The sequence below is a fragment of the Carassius auratus genome, unplaced genomic scaffold (assembly GCF_003368295.1).
Source record: "Carassius auratus strain Wakin unplaced genomic scaffold, ASM336829v1 scaf_tig00216322, whole genome shotgun sequence".
Taxonomy (NCBI): domain Eukaryota; kingdom Metazoa; phylum Chordata; class Actinopteri; order Cypriniformes; family Cyprinidae; genus Carassius; species Carassius auratus.
Genome location: NW_020528508.1, coordinates 14,241 through 37,425, shown reverse-complemented (window position 1 = coordinate 37,425; position 23,185 = coordinate 14,241). Strand labels below are relative to the sequence as shown.

Genomic DNA, 23,185 nt, shown 5'->3' with positions numbered 1-23,185 from the left:
CACACTCATAACCACTGACTGATCTCGCACAATTATTATTTTCCCACTCATGTTTACCTCTCATCTCCGTCCTTCAGCAGCATGACAACAGCTGAGATCACCACCACCTACCTATGACCCTTGCTTGTGCTGTCCACGTAAAAAACTTTCTATGTGTAATATCTTATTATGCAGCAAGCTGATCTCTGAAACTAGCACATTTCATGTTAATATCAGCATAGTTCTCAAACCAAACCAAAATAACTGCACTAGTTTATGCTTCAGGCTTTTGAAAGGAACCGCATGTAAGCGGGTGGAGAGAAACAGATATTTGAAAATATGTCAAATGGATTATTATGTCATTGTGCTTGTATTGTAGCAAATTATGCAACAAATAATGTGCAGCATTCTTCAAGAACTGGCTGATTTCCCAGAAAAGTCACTATGGCATATTTGTATCGCTTTCTTCATATGTTTAGCTATCACACATCTGCCTGTTTTAGCTGGGTTTCATCTGCATTTGATCATGAATGAGTTGAATGTTGTCGCTATATTGAGTAAAAGATCCTCTGAGGACTTGTCTGCATTCCCTGGCTTCTTCCCATAACTACAGCACTTTGACTGCAGTTGCAAGAGAAAGAATTTAGCTTAAACTATTGCGATAACCCTGTTTTTTTAAGGATTTATTAACTCTATTTAATGTTGTGCTCATTTGTACAATCTTCCGTGGAATTCTAGTCAAGTCAACTTTATTTATATAGTGCTTTTAACAATAAAGATTGTTTCAAAGCACTTTACAGGATTTAATAGGAAAATAGTGTGTCAATAATGCAAAATGACAATAGTAAACACTACATTTTTGGTTAAAGGTAGTTCATCACTGAATTCAGTGATGTCATCATCCAGCTCAGTTTAAATAGTATCTGTGCAATCAAGTCGATGATATCGCTGTAAATGAAGTGTCCCCAACTAAACCAGAGGTGACGGCGGCAAGGAACCAAAACTCGATCGGTGACAGAATGGAGAACAAAACCTTGAGAGAATCCAGGCTCAGTGTGGGGGTCAGTTCTCCTCTGACCAGACGAAACCAGTAGTTCAATTCCAGGCTGCAGCAAAGTCAGATTGTGCAGAAGAATCATCTGTTTCCTGTGGTCTTGTCCCGGTGGCCATCTAGGCGACAAGGTCTTATATATATTTATTTATGAAAATGGCAATGCCAGTCAAGCATTATAATATTAAATCAAGTATTATTTAATAATAAAAGTTCAGTAATTAGAATTAAAATGTGGTAACCATGTAGAATGCTAATCAGTAATTTTAAAGGGATACTCCACCCCAAAATGAAAAATTAATTAATCACTTGCCCCATGTTGTTCAAAACCCGTAAAAACCAGGGGAGGTTCTACGGGGTGGTCGGAGGGGCCATATATATATATATATATATATATATATATAAATCACCAGCTGCTAAATTCAAATCTGCGTTCACCGCTGACATTCTGTTTTGTCACCTTGCGTGCTGTCTGACTGAATTCTCTTGCTAATTCTCTCATCAGAAACTACAAAATAAAGGTGTGCAAATGTAAGTAAGATATTAATTTCAAAGTGTAAACCGCTTTAGAGATTATTATTGGAGTTTTTGAGAGTGTTTTAACTCGCTGGACTGAAGTGAAAACGTGTTTTTGGTCTCTTTTTGTACAATGAAATTGTTACAGACTAATTAGTAACTTACAACATTTTTAATAAATTCACATTAAATACAAAGTCAGTCATATTAAAAATATTTTATGGTATCACACCCGTGTCTGGTTCTTAAGATGGATCTTTATATGCCAAGTTAATAGATTACACTATTAGGTTACTTCACCCATTATAGATCATTTAACTTAATCTATAAAGATTAAAAATTACTTAAATATATTTGAGAAATGAGATATTTCATAATATATTTTGGTAATATTTTTCCTATGGTTTTAATGCTTAAAAGGTGATGGTTTATAATGGTTATTTTAAGTGGAAACCATAAAAATCTTTGCCTTTTTTCTTATATAAACTTTTTCTATATATAAACTTATCGATTATAGAGTGGTATTGTGGCGGCTTCTGTCCCATGACAAGCATGAGAACACCCCCCCCCCCCCCCCCCTTCACTTGTGCCCACTCAAAAATAATGAGTGCATGATGCCCATGACACTACAATACTAAATTATTTGTCAAATGAATGAAACATGATGAAACATTCATTTTAGGTGAAATTGTTATAGATTTCTTTGAGAGATTGCAGTGATATGAATCAAATGGTGAAAAATGATTGAATGAATAATGCTTCAGTAGGTTGAGATGAATTAAAAAATTGTGAACCCTAAAAGCACAAGTGGCCCTGTCTGGCCCCTTCAGTTACTCTAGAACCACCCCTGGTGAAAGCATTGTTTGTCTTCGGAACACAATTTAAGATATTTTTTTGATGAAAACTAGGAGGCTTGTGAATGTCCCATTGACTTCCAAGTAAATTACACTGTCAAGGTCTAGAAAAGTTTGAAAGACATTGTCAGAATAGTGACAGGAATACTTTTTGTACTCGAATAAAACGTTTTGGAGAATATCTGCTGAATGTTAACCGTGTACGCTATTCTGTGTTGCTTCATAACTTTACTTGACGCCATTACATCGAGCGCAAAAGAACCGGTGAACCGTTTTCTTCAACCGGTTTATTGAATCGAACAGTCCGAAAGAACTACTGGTGATCTGAAAACTGATGCAACCGGTTCTTGACTCGTGAACGAGTCTATGTTTCGTTCATTATCTGGTTCGGCTCATTGTTCATCTTCAGTTCTCTCTTCACAGCAGTTCAGTCAGTGTACTGTTTGAATTAAATTAATTTTAATTGTCAGCCACATTATAAAAGTAAACAGCTTAAGTCATTTGTGGATTAATGCATACTGGAGACACGAACCATTTAAAAGGATTTAGTTCAATTTGGTGAACTGGTTCAAAAAGATCTGGATGATCTCTGGATGGAATCGAATGATTCATCGCGAACCGGATATGACTGCTTTGTTTTGAACTCTCTCAAAACAGACATGGAAGAGAAGACCATGATGGATAAAGTCGTAGTTTTTGCTGTTTTTAGACCAAAATGTATTTTCGATGCTTCAAAAAATTTTAACTGACCCTATGATGTCACATGGACTACTTTGATGATGTTTTTCTTACCTTTCTGGACATGGACAGTAGACCGTATTCACAGTTTCAATGGAGGGACTGAGAGCTCTCGGACTAAATCTAAAATATCTTAAACTGTGTTCCAAAGATAAACGGAGGTCTCACGGGTTTGGAACGACATGACGGTGAGTTATTAATTACATAATTTTGATTATTGGGTGAACTAACCCTTTAAGTGTGCAGAACAACCACTCAATAAAGCATTACAATAATCTAACCCTGAGGTCATGAACATATGTTTCTGCATTTGAAATTGAGAGCATAGGTCGTAATTTATATATACTTTTGAGATGGGAAAAATGCAGTTTTACAAATGCTAGAAATGTGGCTTTCAAATATTCCTGATGATATCTCCTAGAGGTAACATGTAAAGCGTGAAAAGTAATGGCCTTAGTCCTGAACCTTGAGGTACTCCATACTGCACGTGTGATGTGAACTTGTGAACTGATGGCAGTCTGGTAAGTATGATTTGAACCAAGCTAATGCACTTCCACTAAGTTTATAAAATTCTTCATGTCCTAAAGTAGAGAATGAGTGGAACTGTTCCTCAGGGGATCTGATGCGATACTGTAGCTGACAGCTGCATGGTTACAGTTTTATCTCTAATAGTATAGATCTTGGAAGTAAAGTAGTTTATAAAGTCATTACTGCTGTGCTGTTGAAAAATGTCAACACCTGCTGATGCTTTATTTTTCATAATTTTAGCCACTGTATTGAATAATTAAATAAGGGTTATGTTTGTTTTCTTCTAAAAGACGAAAAATTATCAGATCTATCAGTTTTTAATGCTTTTCTGTAGACTAGCGTACTTTCTGCCAAGCAATACAAAATACCTCTAGTTTGGTGCTCCATTTTCTGAGCTTCTCTCTTTAGGGTGCGAGTGTGCTCATTATACCACACTGTCACGCTATTTTCCTTAATCTTCTTTAAGCATAAAGGAGCAATCGTGTCTAAAATGCTAGAAAAGAGAGAGTCCATAGTTTGTTACTTCATCATGTTGTTCTGAATTCTAAGGAATTTAGATAAATCAGGAAGATTACTTACAAAGCAGTCTTTTGTGGTAGAAGTGATGGTTATACTTGTAACAAGGATTAGAATTTACAGTTGTAGCTATATGAAGTTTGCAAAAGACTAGATAATGAGCTGAGATATCATCACTTGGCTGCATAATTTCAACACATTCAACATCAATTCCATGTGACAATATTAAATCTAGAGTATGATTTCAACAATGAGTAGGACCTGACATGTGTTGTCTAACCCCAAAAGATTTCAGGATGTCTATTAATTCTGATCCCAATGCATCTTTTTCATTATCAACATGGATATTAAAATCAACAACATTTAAAACATTATCTGCAGCCAGCACTAATTCAGATATAAAATCAGCAAATTATTTTATACATTCTGTATGATGGCCTGTATACATTAGTCAGTTCAAACATCACAGGGGATTTACTGTATGATTAACACTTTGTTTCTCTGGATAATGTTATATGAAGCACCATTACTTCAAACAAGTTATACCAGCCCACCCTCTAATAAATACTGAAAATATTGTTATAAATTCTAGCAACACCTCCCCCTTTACCTTTTGATTTAGCCAAGTTCCTGTCAAACAGAGCACATCTAGGATATGATCAGTGATCATATTATTTACAAAAAGTGCTTTCGTAGAAAGAGACCTGATATTCAATAAGCCAAGCTTCATCATTTGTTTATTCATATTACATTGTTTTTTAATTGTTGAACATCAATTAATTTGTTACACTTAAATTGGTTTTGACATTTTTTGTATTTTTTAGTTCGGGGAACAGACACAGTCTGTATAGTGTGATATCTAGGTAAAGAGTCTCTATATGCTGAGAATTAGCGGTTTTCTGTGGCATGAGGCTGCTAGCAGACGTTCGGTTTAGCCAGTCTGTCTGATTCCTGATAAGACTTGTTCCATTGGCTAGCGCAGTGCTGCTTGTTTATCTCTGCATGGCTACCGGCATCAATGGATATGCTGTAAGTGTATTGCTGACATTTATTGCACTTGTAAAATTATTTTGAGTGCCTTGTATGAAGAGGCTGTGCAAGTTGGTGCTCTTTGGTGGTGTGATTTAATGTTACTATGTCAGTACTTCAAAATAAAGCCCTCCAGTGGGAATAATCAAGAGTTGTTTGTGTGAGAAAAGAGTTATTCAGTGGTTTGAGGTATGAAATTTGCTTGTTAACCCGATGTGGTAGGTTTATTTAAGTTTCTTTTCTTCCAGGTTGCTCTAGTTGGTTGACTGTTCTTGTGCTTCTGCGAAATGATAAAGTAATGAGAGAGAATTAGTCATCCATGCAATCATGCCCACATTTATTCTAAATATAGATATGCTCACTATGGACAAGATGAACCTCAGGTGAACTGTAGGTAACTCTAGTAGTCGAAATGTTCTAAAGTATGGGTCATCTGCTCACCAACTATTACATTTAAGGGATCATATAATACATGTTTTAAAAACCATTTAAAAACCAAAATTTTGAAAGCAGTATCTTATTTCCACCAAAGCTACATAAAAATTCAAAGAAAAATAGCAGTTTTCATGTCTTTTCAAATGTAATTTACTGCTGTTATGTTAAAGCTGTCTTCAGTTTCACATGATGCTTCAGAAATCATTCTAATTTGCTGATTTGATTTGTATTTGAAATAGAAGTCTTTTGAAGCATTATAAAAGTTTTTACTGTCACTTAAATTTAATGCATTCTGCCGGGATAGAAGTATGACTCTCTAAAAAAATTACAATTAAATCTTGCTGACCCTAAACTTTTGAGCAGTATTGTACTTAAAGTTAATTGAGGCTTCTTGAACTGAAATGGACTTGAAGTGGTAATTTTCATTTTTTCATGACCAGTTTCCTCCCTCTTACTTAATCGTAAAATGAAATGTCCTGTTTTCAATACTGTATCATTATGATTTCAAAGTAAGTGACCTCAGTATGACTAGCTAGCCTGTTTGCATATGAAATGAGTGACAACGGTTAGGTGTTGTGGGCTTTTACATCTGTTAGTTTGTCCAGCACTTTAAAGTTTATACCAGCCATATCTGTGACATTACCACAGAACAAAAAGCGCCAAAATTCTTTCAGAGTATCTTTGTTTCTAGGAGGTTAATGTTTGTGACATCACAGCTATGAGCCATTTTTTTTTCTTTTCCAGCATGCATGTTTTCAGTAATTTCAGGTTCGGTGGCTTAGAGGAGCAACCAGGAATATTTTGCTTATGTTGCTAAGTGAGTGAAATTCAGCTGGTCAAGTGATTTTGTTTTTGTCTAATATATATACAACATATATTAACATTTTTAATAGTTTTAATAAACAATAACAGCATTACTGAAGATTTGCATTGGAGTCTTCTTATGTGGGTGGGCATCATCAAAAGTACCATTCATTTGTAGTTTTGCGAATGAAGGAAAAATACTGAGTGTTTTTTTTTTTTACCTCAAATTGTAAGTCTTCTTCATTATTTAGTTTAGTTTAGTTTGTGGTAGCATTTCATTGCCATGTTTCCAGTAGCTTTGTCTCTGTACTCTGGCAAAATACCAAAAAACTGTCTCTCTGTCTCCCTCTCTCTCTTTTCCCTCCCTCTGTCCTCTATTCCCCTTGACCTCTGTGCTGTCTTTCACTTATACATGCTTGTCAGAGACACTTTATCAAGGTCTTTAGATTCTGGTTGCTGTGGTGAGTGTCTCTTTGCTGCAAAAACTTTTGGCTGTTCAGCAGGAAGAGTTGAGGGAGTTTGCATGGCCTCTCTCTTAGTCATTTCTCTTTTGTTGATTGCCAGCTTTTTTGTATTTTTACTTCTAGGCCCATTATTCTCACTCCACTTTCTCTCTGTTATGTAGTTATTTTATTCTGAAGTCACATTAAAAGTAATAAAAATAAATGAATATAAAGAAAGCAGTGTTTCATCATATTTCAGAGAGCTATTGAAGAGAAGAGGTTTTGAAGTAGTGCAAAGCTCTGGCAGAGAATCGGGGTAAATTCACTAAATGATTAGACCACATTTGCCCATGGAATTTCAGTGCAAAACTTCTTTTTTTTCCTTTTTTCTTTTGAACGTTCTATCCACCAAAGAATACTGTAAAAAATTCCCAAGAAAATATTAAGGAGCACAACTATTTTCAACATTGATTTATGAGCAGCAAATCATTATGATTATATACATAAAAATAAATTGCATTTTAACATATTTAGTTATTTTAAACAGTCATTATAAATTGTTGTAATATTTCACATTAACATTTTTATATTTTTAATTCAAATAAATGCAGCCTTAGTAAGCAAAAGAAACTTAAAAATAAAAATAAAAATAAAAACTGCTATTCCAAATATATAGTAAACGTTTGATTGTTAGCATATATTTGTGTGCATTTCTATTGGTCATGATGGTAGTAATCCATATATCTTGTTCAAGCAAGATAATCAAAGGGGCTTTTCTCAATCACTTTACACTATACTAAGTTAGCAGGATAAGCTGTTAGGCTGCTAACTGAAGTTAGCAAGATTTTACCTGATTTGCATGAATTTGCACTATAGTGTCTGTAAAAAGCAATGCTTTCAACAAATGCAGTTTATTCTTACTGAATTTCTCCCTCATCCGTTTTTTTCTTCTTTCTTTTTTCACCTCAGCCTATTGTAACACTGCACAGCCAGGCTTAACTTAGCTTTAAAGAAGTCTATAAAGAGCTCAGTGTGCGCTATTGTCAATTATGCAATCTTTGCTCTCAGTGAATAGACTTTTTCCAAACTTCCAAACAAAGCAGGTCACTTTAATCTGGGAAACAAACATATGTTGATGATTAAGAATGAGAACATGACAATTTCCATTATTGTCATTCGGTGTCCTGATATACGTGCAGTCATTGCTGCTGACGTTGACACACAGATATTGGTGTCTTACATCACTGTGGGATGACATCATCCCTCGAGTTTGTGACTGTAGCTTGTGACTTCCCGGTGCTCTCATGTCTCGAGTATGTGAGAGTGTGCACATATATATTTATTTTGGAAGATGCCTGAGTAAGGAGTTGGTTTTGGTCCATGTTTTGAATGAAATATTAAAACGGTGTATGACTCAGTGCCGGGAAGTGTTAGTCTCTGGCATATATAACTTTGTGAATATGAGACCGAACTTGGGACGGCACAATATAAGTGAATTATAGTATGTGTGTACCTCTTAGAGACTTGACACTTCAGATTTACTGCATGCAGCAGCAGGTGCTGGACAGACTGGAAAACATTTAGAAAGAACAGGAGGTGCTCATATTTTAAAATGATGTATGTGTATGTGTCATAGGTGTTCTGGACGATGAAGATGTGCAGCTGATGCTGCAGGGGTCAAAGATGATAAAGGTTCGATCTCAGCGTTGGCGGAAAGACAGGAGCCTGAAGCTTCTGGAGGACTGTGTGACGGTGTGGTGTGAGTCCAGCAAAGCCTCCCGCAAAAGCAAAAAACAGCAGACATGTGAGTAAATCATCTGTGGCTGAGCTACATCCAAAAGCAAATATCAAAATTCAGCTTTCTGCACAGCATTTGCGAGTCCAGAAATCAGCTGAGCTCCCGAGGGCTTTTCAGCAAGATATTTAGTTTCTACATTTTGAGCTTCCATCTCTACAATGGATCATTTTCTGTTTCATGAATCACACACAAAAACAAAATGCAGTTTTGTATAGTTGGGATACAGTTCAGTAAAGATAGCATTCTTCACAAGGTTTTGTCTAAAGAATTTGTTCTCACAAGTGTGCTGACACAGACGGAGGTTAAAGGGTTTGTTCACCCAAAAATGAAAACTCTGTCATTAATGACTCACCCTCATGTCGTCCCAAAGCCGTAAGACCTTGGTTCATCTTCAGAACACAAATCAAGATATTTTTGAGGAAATACGAGAGCTTTCTGATCCTCCATAGACAGCAACAATGTATTTGTTTTTCTCACAGTCCAGTAGATGATTTGTAAATGACTTTATACCTTCATGGGTGCCAGTGACACTATCACTGTGACGAAGGTGCCATGATGCCAGAACTTAACATGTGATTAAAAAGATATGATAGTGGACTCAGTAGCAGTATGGAAACATAATTTTCACAACTAATCAGATCAAGGAATCATACTTTCACACCCTAGAGGAACACACTGTAGCACTGACCCAATTAATCACAGGGCAAACAAGGGAAGGATTTTCAGATGATGTTATCGAAATGTCTAAATACAGCACTACTTATGATGCAGAAAGGTTATACAATGATGAGTCATTACAGGTGCCATCACTATATTATGTATGACTGCATTTGACCCTTTTTAGTTATCATTGGATAGGGTCTGATTTTTCTTTTAGATTGTGTATATAATAATAATTATTTTGTATAATAATGCAATCATTATTTTAGTCTTAGAGTAGTATGATGGGGATCCAGTACCAGGCTTTTTTTCCCATTGTAAACCACTCACCTTTGACCATTGGCCATTGTTGATGAATGGGACAGGACTTTCCAAATCAATGCAACAGCAAACAGAAAACCCCATAAGGTTTTGTGTGCATATGTCTGAACTCATGAATACATGTCTGGTGGTGTGTTTGTCTATATAGACTAAAAGCTCAGGCCCTCAGCTTCTCTCCAGTTTAATTTCCTACTTTGTGTGGCTTGTTTCACAACATCAAAGCAAAGCCAGGAAATTAAACTAGAAATATTTATAATCATTGAATACCATGATTATGATCCTGAACTGTCTCAAACTCACTTTAAATGATTTCAGACCAGCAGATTTGGTGCTTACGTTGAACAGAAGTGTCGTGGGACAATTCATTGTCAGTTCATTGTCTCAATCTGTTACTTTCACCTGTTTTTCTGGTGTTTGATCATCATCTTTTAATCACACAAATCCAACCTTTGTTCCTAGCATTATGGAAACATACCACAGATTCGTCTGTGATAGGAGACATTATGGGATGTGAGCTGCTCTATCATCTCTAACCTCTAGCTGTTAATCTCATTTATACTCTTCAAATGGATTGATAATCCCATTCATGGGACTTCACTGGAGCATGGGAATGTTGTTTCTCTCGTTAGACCACAGGCGTTGGTTGAACCTAATCAGGGAGCCTTCAGCCCCTCTATCATTTATCTCTGCTCTCTGAAATATCGCTGTCATTACCCTCAGAAATCTTTGCTTATGTGATCTCTTTACATTTGCTGAAAACATAGAGATATCTGAGGGTATACAACTTAAAATGCAACAAAATATTTGATTAAAAAAAACTCAAAGCCAAATTCAAACTTGTGACTGCCTTCTCTTAAAATAGGAAAAGTTTGTCCCACAAGACAAGGAGTTTAACAATCTTTAGACTTAAATCCTAAAATCACTCCCAAATCAGATTCAAATGGGCTGTGTCAACTATGTCCTTTGTGTAATAATATAGACATGTGAATTGATTAATATTTCTGTTTATCTATTGTAGTCATTTTGAAACATGCAAAGTTTCAATATACACATGATGCAGCTGTACAGTAAAAAGTCCAGGTCATGTGTTGATGAATAATCCCTGCTCCTATAGCGGGAATTTATGGGTCATTCTGATGACCTCTGATGAGACCCTGAGGACTAAAGTGAACTTCTAACTAATCATGTGACTCAGTGTGATTAATAATCACACTGTAGTGCTAGTAATCTCTTATGTGATTTGTCTGATGCAAGATGTTGGTTATGTAATATCATTGTAATAATTGATGTTTTCATTGTAATTGGAACACATTGGTGCTTTGTTGTTTCTTTGACTCTCCCAAATGCTGCTTTTGTAGTGTATACATAAATCTTGATGCGCCGTAGACAACATCAAAAGACCGTCCACTCACCTGTCAATCATCTCCTTTAGTAAAGCAAGAGTTTAAACATATGAATTTATGCAAGTTCTTTGATATGCCAGAATTCAATATGTAGTGCAATAATTGCTTCACTCTTGACAAACATTGTTCAGAATGAAACCGTTTGTTCGGTACACTCTCTGTTAGACTAGATGCGACAATATTTGGGAGAATATTGTTAGATGAGTGATTTGAAAGTCATATACATTTACTAGTATGTGTGTTCACATGGTAGTTAATCATTATTCAAAATAAAAAGTATTTGTAGGTGAGTATAAGGTTGACATTGACAGTGTTACTGACCCCAAACTATCAAATGGTAAAGTAGCATGAAGCTGACTTGAAAATGCTCATAAACCAGACACTTTAGTTTGTCCTGCTCGACTCAGTGAGCTGCAGTAGATGAGACAACCTCTCTCTGTTTCTGTCTTGTGTTGCGTCACACTGGCTTAAGGAATGCAGGCTCAGCTGCTCCTGTCCAATCCCAGCATGCCTCTCAAACCTCACGGCCTGCCACACACTTGAGGGAATAAACATAGTCCAAATATTAAATGACTGTGTGTGTGTGTGTGTGTGTGTGTGCTTGCAAATTCACAATTAAGTGTTTGTGCAGGTGACATTTCAGCATGCATCACTTTATCCCTTTGTTATTTTGGCTATTTATTAATGTAGATAAAGATAGAAGACACATGGTTATGGCATAAGTGTCAAATAGCCTGCACTAAATGATGCAGGTCTGCTTGGGAGATGAGTCTGTGCAGGTGTCGTTGTGCTGGTAGGCAGGAGCTCCTCATGCAGGGCTGGATCTCTGGAGACTTCATGCTCCTGTGCATCTATGCAGCGGGCATTAGTGAGGAATGCCAGTGGCGTAATAAACACCCATTCACTGCACATGTCTCTGCACACGTACGCTGTTAAAATGAACACTCTTCTTCTCCGTATACACAAGAATTATGAATGCATGTTTGTCAGTGTTTGGAAGTGGGCAGAGAGTCTTTGCCATTTAAAAGAGCATGTGTTTGTCTTGCCTTGTGTCTCTGCATGTCTCTTTGTTTATTTGTAGCGTAGGGGTTTCTACAGGTCAAAGACGTTATTGTTGCAACTACTCTCTACAATTCCTCATTGTAGCTGACTTAAAGTGAACACTTACTGTAAAATGATGGAGGAGAAGGAAAGTCCATGTAATACACAGAGCTATATTATATTTGATTGTCACTGTATTAGCAATAGCATTTCGTAATTGGTAAAATGATTGCCTGTCCAAAGCCTCAGCTTGGCTGTCAAGTGGGTTTATATGGGTGTGTGTGTGTGTGTGTTTTAGGTAGGGGTGTCACGATTTCGATTTTAAATCGAAATCGATCGAAATTAAGTCACAGTCTCGAACTTCGAATTAAAAAATGGAATCGTCGATGCTGCCACGCCCCCATGTTGTATGATGGCAAATCAATGACAAAAATAACCGAGCATTCAACTGATGCTGGCGCGCGCGCTATATGGCTTCCGCGAGAGGAAAACTGAATCGGATCAAGGGGCAAGGAACTCGACCGGAAGTTGAAGTCGGGTGGGGGCTGCCATCTTTTAGCAGAACTTCACTTGCGTTAGCATTCCCATTGACTCCCATTCATTTTGGCGTCACTTTGACAGCGAATAACTTTACATCTGAGGCGTTTAAAGACTCTGTTTGTCCATTATTTATTTCTAAAGATACACAACAATGTATAAAGGGCTCCATTACCTTCTATGTTACATTATGGCCCCGTATAAACAGTTTTTGTAAAAAATAGGCTAACGATTGCGTCATAACCACTCGTCTCTCTGTCGCATTACCGTACAGACAGGAGGAGAAGCTCGCAGGCAATTAACTTAATATGGCGTACTGGCGTTACATTTTAAAATACTATACAAAATAATTAATCAGAATACTTACTCCTGCTCACTCACGACAAAGAACTCCCCGCTCAAGCTCGCCGTCTCTGCAAGATTAACGATGGCAGTTTGCACGCACAGCTACTAGAAGATTTACATCTGCCAGACAGGTTGATGACGTCGTCAAGCTTCGTTTGAGTCTGCGCGTCAGAAACGGAAGTGCTAAAAAACGCTAAAACTGGGCTTCATTTGTCTCAATTGAATTCCAGTGGGGTCGCTGTGTCCATTTCTTTTACTGTCTATGAATCGGATGCGAAGAAACGGGAGCCCGCGAGCTCATTTCAAACTCTCGCGTGACATGTACTCTGCGCGCAATACAAGCCCTCGCGCGCGCATGCTCATTCCCCACATCCTCGCGCTCGATCATCTCACTTCTGCTCGCGCGAACAATTTTATTTTTGTCAGTCGTGGGGCGGGGCTTGCTGTTTTAGTTGTTATCTCAAATGTCAGTGGTTATTCCCCTTTTCCTAAAGTCAGTATTCGACGCCTGTTAGAAAATGAGTAATAATTCACTTGACTTGACCCATGACTTCATCAGTGGACCAGATACATGCGAGTAATCATTTCTTTTGCTTGTTTAATTTATTTTTGTCTTTAATGTAATTTAATGCATTGTTTATAGAGTGGATCTTTTGTAGATACTTGATTAACTGGAATTCTTCTGATTGCTAGTGATTGCAGTCTTGTAATAAGAGATACACATATTTTACAGACTGTAATGATGCACACACACACATACTGTACATACATACATATATATATATATATATATATATATATATATATATATATATATATATATATATAAATAAATAAATCTAAATGAATGACAGTGAAGTGTTTAACAAGTGTTTTATCTTTAATCTTTTGTTTTGTTGTGAACTTGAATGTCATCTTTTGTGACTGCACTTACAAAACAGAAACTGGATGGCAGTTTATTTTAAGTTTTCAATTGACTAAAGATATAAGTTATTGTTACATTATGTAGTTAATAAAAGTTTTAAATTTGACAGTGTAATGTGGTACATTGCAAACAAAGGTCAGATATTATATTACATAAAAGTCTAGTTTGAAAAATGACAATCTGTGCTTTAAAGAGAATAAATGTAAAAATCGAGAATCGAATCGAACCGTGACCTTAGAATCGAAAATGCAATCGAATCGAGGATTTGGAGAATCGTGACACCCCTAGTTTTAGGAGTACATTATGAATGCTTTTGGCACTGTGTTGCACAGGTCATATTTTACAAGAGCCAAAATTTGACCTCCTTTTTACATGGACTTTAAATAATTTTACGTGTCCTTGTTGCTTATTTATCATTCATTTATGTGTTTATCATCAGAATTTAAAGCATTTATTTTGGCTCATTTTAATTTTGTTAAAATTATTATTATTTATTTTTTAATTTTAATTTTAATTTTGTTATACTTACAGAACCTGAATTATATACAAGAAGGAGAAAATAAACTTCTAAATTACAGCGTCTCCAACACCTAGATCCTATTTCACTATGGCTCTTTTGGGCAGCGAATGTAAAAACAAAAAATCATGCAAATAACCTCCTATGATGTGAGCCTGTGGTTTCTCATTTGGATTAACATGTTTTAATGTTCTTCTGTTATAATAACATTTACTTCCTTCTCCCTTTTAGTACAGACATATGAAGTAGAATCTGATTTGTAATTTAGAAAACTGATGCAATTTGGAGATTACTTTACTAATAGTATTAGCCCTATATGCCAATAGGAATATCTTCACTAAATCATTCTTCGCCCAATCCCCAATCTTGTTCACTTTTGAATTAAAGTAGTGTTTTATTTGAAAGTATCTAAACAACTGTAATATTTAGTTTTTTTGTGTGTGTGTGTGATTTGCTTTGTATCCTGATGGAAAAAAGTGTATCTAAAGGGTACATAAGGGTTAAAAATTATATCTCAGTGTCTCTCAAATATATTAAAACATCATCAGCAAATAATGCACTTTTATGTTCTTCCTCACCCATCTTTATCCACCTAATATGATTCTGGCAAATCCACCGACTAAGGAGTTCAATGTATAGTGTGAAAAGGGTGCAGGGGTGGGATGGGAGAGAGAAAGAGGGCACCCTTGTCTCGTGTCTCTTTCTAGATTACCAAAATTTGCCAAACTACCATTCACTTTAATTCTAGCTTGTGGTCTGGAATTTAATAACTGTATGGCTTTAAGGATATTTTTATGAAAACCAAAATGTTCTAAAACTATGTAAAGATATGACCAAGTCAAAGGCTTTTTCCACACCAAGACTCCATATCATTGCTTGTATGTTACTCTCTTTAATATGTTTTAATATGTGTAGCGTGCATCCGAAATTATCCCGAGTTTGTCTCTGTAAAATGAACCCTTTCTGGTCATTATGAATTAACTCTTTCTATTCCCCTAGCCAATAATGCTGTATTATAGTCAACATTCAAGTCTGAAATGGGCCGATATGAGCCACAATCTAATTAGTCTTTTGCTTCCCTTGGAATAGGGGAGATGATTGCCTCATTCCACGAGTTAAGGATTCCCTTTCCATGAAGTGCTGTATTACAGGCAGGAAGAAAGATAGGGACAAGTTGTTCCTTAAATTTTTAATACCATTCCCCTGTAAACCTTTGTTTTTGTTTTAGGATCTCTGATATTGTAGATTGTAACTTGTTGATCAACTTGTCAAAGCCTAAATGAAATGAGTTTTAATGACCTACTCCCAGCTTCATGATAGTTTTGATTTAGAAATGCGAGATTCTTCTCTATTTCCACATAATGTAACTCATTGATTTCTTATTCAAATTTCCCCTAAAAAAGAACCTTCCTTGTGCTTCAGCTGAATGATATTAAAGGTTTTTTGATAGAATTTAAATTTGCTACCTGGAGGAACATAAACATTTATGAATATAAATGGAGCACCTTCAATTTGTCCTTTAATTAAAATGTAACAACCTTCTTTATCTCTTATTTCAGTCTGATGGTCATATCTAAGCTTGTTTGATATTAAAATAGTAACTCCCCTCCTCCTGCCAGAAACATGGAATGAAAGAAAATACATATTTATATCCATTTCGTGCCAATTTGGAGTGTTCAGTCTGATTCAAATGAGTCTCTTGAAGAAATGCCACTTGAACCTTATCTTTTTTTAATTTGACAAAATCTTAGTTCTGTTAATGGGATTGTGGACTCTATTTATATTATAACTAATTTAAAGGTATAGTCTGAGCCAACCATGTACTTTGCAGTTTATATCAACACTTATGTAGACCTTAACAAAACTGTGCATACATTTCCCCTGTACAAAGACATTCAACAAGAAAATGAACAAAAACTGTTTTTTTTAACACCATGAGTGACTTCAACAAAAGAGATCCACCGTTTATGGACCTTTCTCGAAATAGAAAGGTAAAATATAGCCAAACCTGTGATGATAAAGTTCCTTTATTGTCCATCCATGTTCTCCAGAATAAACAGACAGTGTAACATTAGGGAAGTTCAGAGGATGCATCACAGTTGCCATTCTTTTTTATTTGAAACTTTTCAGTCGCTCCACACAGTCCGCTCCACGGCAGTTTCCCCTGGGTTGCCTCTTCCTCTTTTCGTCTGCTGTGGCTGGATGACGTCCACCTGTAGACCCTGTGCTTTCATGTTACTTTACCCACTTCAGCGACTCCCGGCGGCAGCGCAACAGCTCATCAGTTCATGCTCATGCAAAGGAAGAGACAGACAAAGTCACCAATGCATGCCATTTTTTTTACTCATTCTTGTGTTGTCAGGTTCACAATGCAAGCTGCAACAGCTCCCCCCAACAGCTTTTTTTTTACAATTATAGAACAATAACAAATTCCCAACAAAACATTATTTATTTCTCTTTTTTTCATCACTGACTTGTAGCGTTTCCTGGCTGCTCTCTTCTCGTACTGCTTTTTAGCACTTTACACCGATTGGCCTAGTGCATGCCTTGCAACTTGATGTGCCAACTCCAACCTTTCTCTCATCTTAACTACATATTGGGGAATGATTGAGTCAATGTGTCTCTGAGGGGGTTTCCTGCGACCAGGTCAATTATCTCCCAGCCAAAGCGCATACTGTTTGGGGTAAATCCAGTCGAACTGTGTTTGGTCGCTCTGTAGGCCATCACCCCATAGGGAACCATCAGATCCTATTTCCAGTGACATTGTTCAGAGGTTGTGGCTAGGATGTTTTATAGAGTGGCATTAAATTGCTTGACCTGCCCGTCTGACTGAGGTCGGAAGGTAGTTGTATGGGTCTTGTCAACGTCGAGCAGCTCACACATTGTTTTGAAGACCTCCAATTCAAAATTGGTGCCCTGGTCACTATAGAGGCTAAGGGGTGCTCCATAACAGCAGACACATTCAGCAACTATAACATCTGCCACAGTGACAGCCTGGTCGTTGGGCAGGGGGTTTGCTTCCACCCATTTGGTGAAAAAAATTTTGCACTACGAGAATGTAATGATTGAATCGATCTGTTTAATTTATGGGGCCCATCAAATCAACAGCAATCCTTTCCATGGGGGCACCCACTCACACGGTACCCATGGGTGCCTGAGGCCTATTTAATTGTCGAGCCTTTGCAACGCAGCTGGTGCATGTGTGACACCAAAGTGAAACATTTTCTCGTATTTTGTACCAATAATACCTGTTCTGCAGCAAGGACAGCTTTTGCTCCACAAGGAAATGTCCACTCGTGCATCTGGTGCATGACATTTTTCCTTAAAACTTGCGGCAGGATAATCTTGGGGTAAAGCTCAGGGCCCTCATTCAGGTAGTAACGTTGTAACAGAATGCCATCCTTTAGGTACAGTCTTTGCCACGGACTCCAGTAGGCTTTCTTTGCCGACACGTAGGGTGACCCATCTTCCCAGGAGAATCGTTCCATGCTTTCCTACATCCACCTCTTGATGGGAGCAATATCAGAGTCAGCGGCTTGGGCAGTACGCAGTTCGTCAGTAGTCCACCCAGAGAATAAATAAGTACTGGCAGTGATGGCAGGTTGTACTATCCCTACTTGACAAGACTCTGTAGCTACACCATGCTCTGAGACGATGTGGCTCAGTTAGACTACCTGGCGGTGGAAGACACAACACTTGGTGGTTTCATTTTCAGGTTGGCCAGGCGTAGACTAGTCAAAGACCTTAGCCAGGTACTGGAGCATTTCCTTTATGTCCTTGCCCATCACAAAAGTATACTAGTCAGATACAGATGGTGCACTTATTTAGTGCCTGGTAGTCTACACACAGGCAGTATGTTTGGGCTTTTTTTTTTTCGCCATTAGTATAGGTGAAGCCCAGAAACTATTACTTGGGGAGGCCAAGCCAGCATCCAGATTCTGCTGGATCTGTTTATTGGCACTTTGCTGTTTCTTAAATGTTATGCTACGCGGCTGCTGTTTCACAGGTGGGCCAGGCCGGGTTTGAATGTCATGTTGGACAAGGTTTGTGCGGCCAAGGTCTGTCGGTCCAGTGGAGAAGACATTTACTGTAAGCACAAAGCAGCTCTGCAAGCTCACACTGTTCTGCCTCCCTCCCGATCCCTTGTACTCTCTGCATACAGCAACTGTTGGTGTCTTGGGACAACTGCGGGAGATAAATCCGCTGGGGGCAGCTCTGCGGTAAAGGCCTGAACCACATTGCCGAACAAATGCTGTTTCATCACGTGACAGCCCCATAATCTAAACCTATGCTGTCTGAGCCGAAAAAATAATTGATTGGTTCATCTTTTAAGTCCTCGGTTTGAGTCGTTTGTTCATCACATGACAGCACCATAAGCTAAACCTATACTGTCTGAGCTGGAGAGAGAATTGATTAGTTCATATTTTGAGTCTTTCGAGTGGTTCATTTTTTTTGTCACATGATGTGACAGCATTGGATAGATAAATACATTTCCTTACAAATGGATGCATAGTTATTATTATTATCATTATTATTTACTCTTACAGTTACGTGATTTATTTCTTGTCTTAAATTGTAGCTTTTTATTTATTACGGTTTATAAATATGTGAATTTCTGTCATGATGGTTCTTTTCCATAACATTGAATGTGGTAACAAAGTTAATGAAGAGTTGGTTATTATCATTTAGTCTCTTTTCGGCTCAGACTGCATAGGTTAAAGCTTATGGGTATGTCACGTGATGAACGAACGACTTGAAAAACCCAAAGACATGAGAGATGAACCAATCAATTCCGTTTCCGACTCAAACTGCATTGGTTAAGTATGGGGCAGTCACGTAATGAATAAACGACTCCAAAAACCTGAAGACACGAAACAGGTGAACTAATTTAATTACAGAACCCATGGAAAGTTGCACATGCGTGACTGAATGAATCACTCCCCGAGACAACTCGTTCATACTGAGTCACATTAAAGATTTGTTTAAAATGAACAAATCATTTGAGAATTACCCATTACTAGCAGCCATCAGAGTTTGCGCGTTACCAAAAGTCCTATTTAAATTATTATTTAGTTTAGTTTTCTTTGTTTTGAAGTCTTACTTTAAATGGCCCAGCTAAGACTTGCTTTTAGTTTGTTTAAAGAGCCAGTAAGATGAAAATTCTAAGCTTCCGATCACTGTTTATAAGTCCTGTACATTAGGTTTAAATCCATCCAAGGTTAAAAAACATTGTAATTTTGTAAAAATATCATTTTAAAATTACCTCAATTCTCAGAGATCCCCAAACGGTTCACGCAAAGCTGTTCAAAAGATTCAGTTTCCTTAAACCCCACCTTTCGGTAGCATACTGTGTTCTGATTGGTCAACTAACATAGTCAGGTTTGATTGGTTGTTCCGCACACACCTCCACGGTAAACTATGCGTTAGCATCTGTTTGGGGTGAATTATGTCTTATTCCTCTCATTGCGAAGCAAACAGTAAAATAAAAAACTTGAACAGTCTCGCTGCTTTTTCTTCTGTGTGTGCGTATTCAAGCCGCGGGCTTCAGTTTGAATCTGAAAAGCGCGTTCAGCGAGGGGCGTGGTCACGAAGGGAGACATGAAAAACAGACATCGCGTTGTTTTCATATGGATTACTTTATCACAGAATATCTGTTTTCGGCACCACTTGTTTAGTTTCAAAGTAGACATGTCAAGCTTTCTATAGATATCTCTCTCATGTCTCTTCGTTGAGTATTCACAGAGTTACACTTCATTTTAATGACGTGTTTGTACATGACGATCAGCGCAGAGAAAGGCTGCAGACAGCACACATACTGATAAGACGCTCGGGAGAAAACAGACACATAACTTCATAATCATACTTCGCGTTTATGGCCAAACGCTTTGAAAATCCCTCCTTGTACTCACCGAGATTAGAAAACCATCAGTGAAATGTTGTGAACACAACAAGGATTTGTTGTACTGCTCTTGTATGGTGGTAAAAATGAATTTTAGCCATTGGTTCTTCTGATCTTCATTCTTTGGCAGTGAAAATAAAACAAACTTTCCTTTACAATTAAAAACACACTGTTTCCTCGACATGATGCTATCACACCAACCAGAGCGTCTGTGTGGGGGGGTGGGGCAGGTCAGAGTTCCGTTTCTCTCAAGACGGTAGGCGGAGATTATTATGCAAAGTGCTCCTAGTGACGTACATAGAGATGGGCAAAAGATTTGAAATCTATAACGACTCGTTTCAGTGATTCAGAGTCGACTCCTTACTTTAGAAGCCAATAACTTTATAAATCGTGTACTTTTTGGTTTAATTACTTTGCACATTGTTTACACTGATGGACAGCTACATCATACACTGTAATACAGGTAATTTTTGATTTCCCATCTGTGTGGCTCTTTAATTTAAGTTAAGTTTTATTTTTAATTTTAATAAATATAAATTGTTTTTGTTTATTCAAGTAGTTTATCTCAGCTTAGATTATATCCTTTGAAGTGTCCTTTGAATGATACACCTAAGAGTTGCTTTTAGTTTATTTATTTTGTTTAATTTTGTTTAGATTAATATGTTTACTTTTTAATTGTTTTTGTTTATTCAAGTAGTTTATCTTAGCTTAGTTTATATCATTTGGAGTGTCCTTTGAATGATACAGCTAAGAGTTTGTTTTAATTTATTCATTTTTGTTTAATTTTGTTTATAGATTAATATATTTACTTTTTAATTTTGCTAGTTTAATTTAGTGTTTTAAGTTGCTTTTAGTTTAGTTTTTAGTAAGCTGGCTTGAACATAATGCTAGAAAAATGCATTATGCTAGTAACGTGCTAATCATGCTAACAACATGCTAATAACATGCTAATCGTGTTAGAAACATGCTTGTAACTTGTTAATTATGCTAACAAAATGCTAACATTATGCTAGTAAAACAATAATCATGCTAGAATAATACCAGCAACATGTTAGTAACTTGCTAGTTATGTTAACAACATGCTAGTAACACACCAATCATGCTAGAAACGTGCTAGTAGCTTAATAATTATGCTAGGAACATGCGAACCATGTTAGAAACATGCCATTTAACATGCTTATCATGCTAGCAACATGCTTAAAATATGTTAACAACATGCTAGTCATGCTAGAACCAGGCCAGCAACCACCCCAGGCATCCTAGAAATGTGTTTTATGTGGCCAAACTGGTGTTTAAAAACTATTTATTTTTTGCAGTTCTTGCAGCCACTAATTGTGCATAGATTAAACTTTTTCACATTTAACTGATTATGTAAATTATTATTAGGAACGATGGTCCAATTACCCATTTGTGTGTGTGTGGGTTCTTTCTGTCAGTCTGTGTGACTGAGGTGGAGTGTGTGCGGGAGGGCTGTCAGTCGGAGTGTCTGCGACGAATGGTAGGTCTGGTTCCAGAAACCCACTGCTTCACTGTGGTCTTCCGTGGAGGAAGGAAAAGCCTGGATCTGTGCTGCTCTACACAGGATGAAGCAGAGCGCTGGGTTCGAGGCCTGCGCACACTTAAGGACCGTGTTTCCAACATGAGCCAGAAAGAAAAGCTGGACCAATATCCTTAAAGCCATATCTGCAGAGAGAAAGTGCTAGTAATTTCCTAACTGCAAATAGACACAAATCCATTAGATAGTAAGGACATTGTTAAAATAGTCCATGTGACATCAGTGGTTCAACCATAATTTCATGAAGCTACAAGAAACATTCTTTGCACAAAAAGAGTAATTACGTTATATTTGTAATTAGCAGAGAGATTTTTCATATGGCTGGCAGCATGTTGTGTATGCGTGTTATTGGTTTGTCTAGTTTTCCTTAACTGTGCACACTTGGATTCGTGGCTATCTGAGATGTGCGGATCAGAACCAGGATGGGAAGATGAGCTACGATGAGGTGAAACATCTGCTACAGCTGATCAACATTGACCTGAACGAACAGTATGCACGTACACTCTTTAAGGTTCGTGAGAGATAAATGTGCGAGTGGCAACAGCTGTCATATAAACTAAAATAATTTCATTTAAGTGAAGCCTCAAGCAATGTCTCTCTCTTTTATTCCTCCTCTTGTCTGTAGAAGTGTGATCGCTCTGGTGATGGCCGGCTGGATCACGTGGAGATAGAGGAGTTCTGCCGTGAGCTGATGCGCAGGCCAGAATTGGACGCGGTGTTCCGGCATTATTCCAGTAATGGTTGTGTGCTCACCACCATGGAGCTGAGGGATTTTCTCGGGGACCAGGGCGAAGACGCATCACTGGCCCATGCAAAGACTCTTATCCACACCTATGAGCTCAACGACTGGGGTACACAGCCATCATATATATAACTCTTTAAAAGTTTGTGGTGTTGTAGAAATTTTATTTATACCTTTAGATATTTTATACTTTAGTTTTACAGTGTATACATCCAGGAGAGTAGACAACAACATTCACAATATTTATATACTTACAGTATTGTTCAAAATAATAGCAGTACAATGTGACTAACCAGAATAATCAAGGTTTTTCGTATATTTTATTTTTTATTGCTACGTGGCAAACAAGTTACCAGTAGGTTCAGTAGATTCTCAGAAAACAAATGAGACCCAGCATTCATGATATGCACGCTCTTAATAAGGCTGTGCAATTGGGCAATTAGTTGAATTAGTTGAAAGGGGTGTGTTCAAAAAAATAGCAGTGTGGCATTCAATCACTGAGGTCATCAATTTTGTGAAGAAACAGGTGTGAATCAGGTGGCCCCTATT

General features: G+C 37.3%; 1 pseudogene; it reads left to right on the top strand.

Annotated features, from left to right (window-relative positions):
- LOC113097505 (1-phosphatidylinositol 4,5-bisphosphate phosphodiesterase delta-3-A-like) overlaps positions 1-23,185 on the top strand; it is a 36,434-nt pseudogene that overhangs the window by 1,194 nt on the left and 12,055 nt on the right.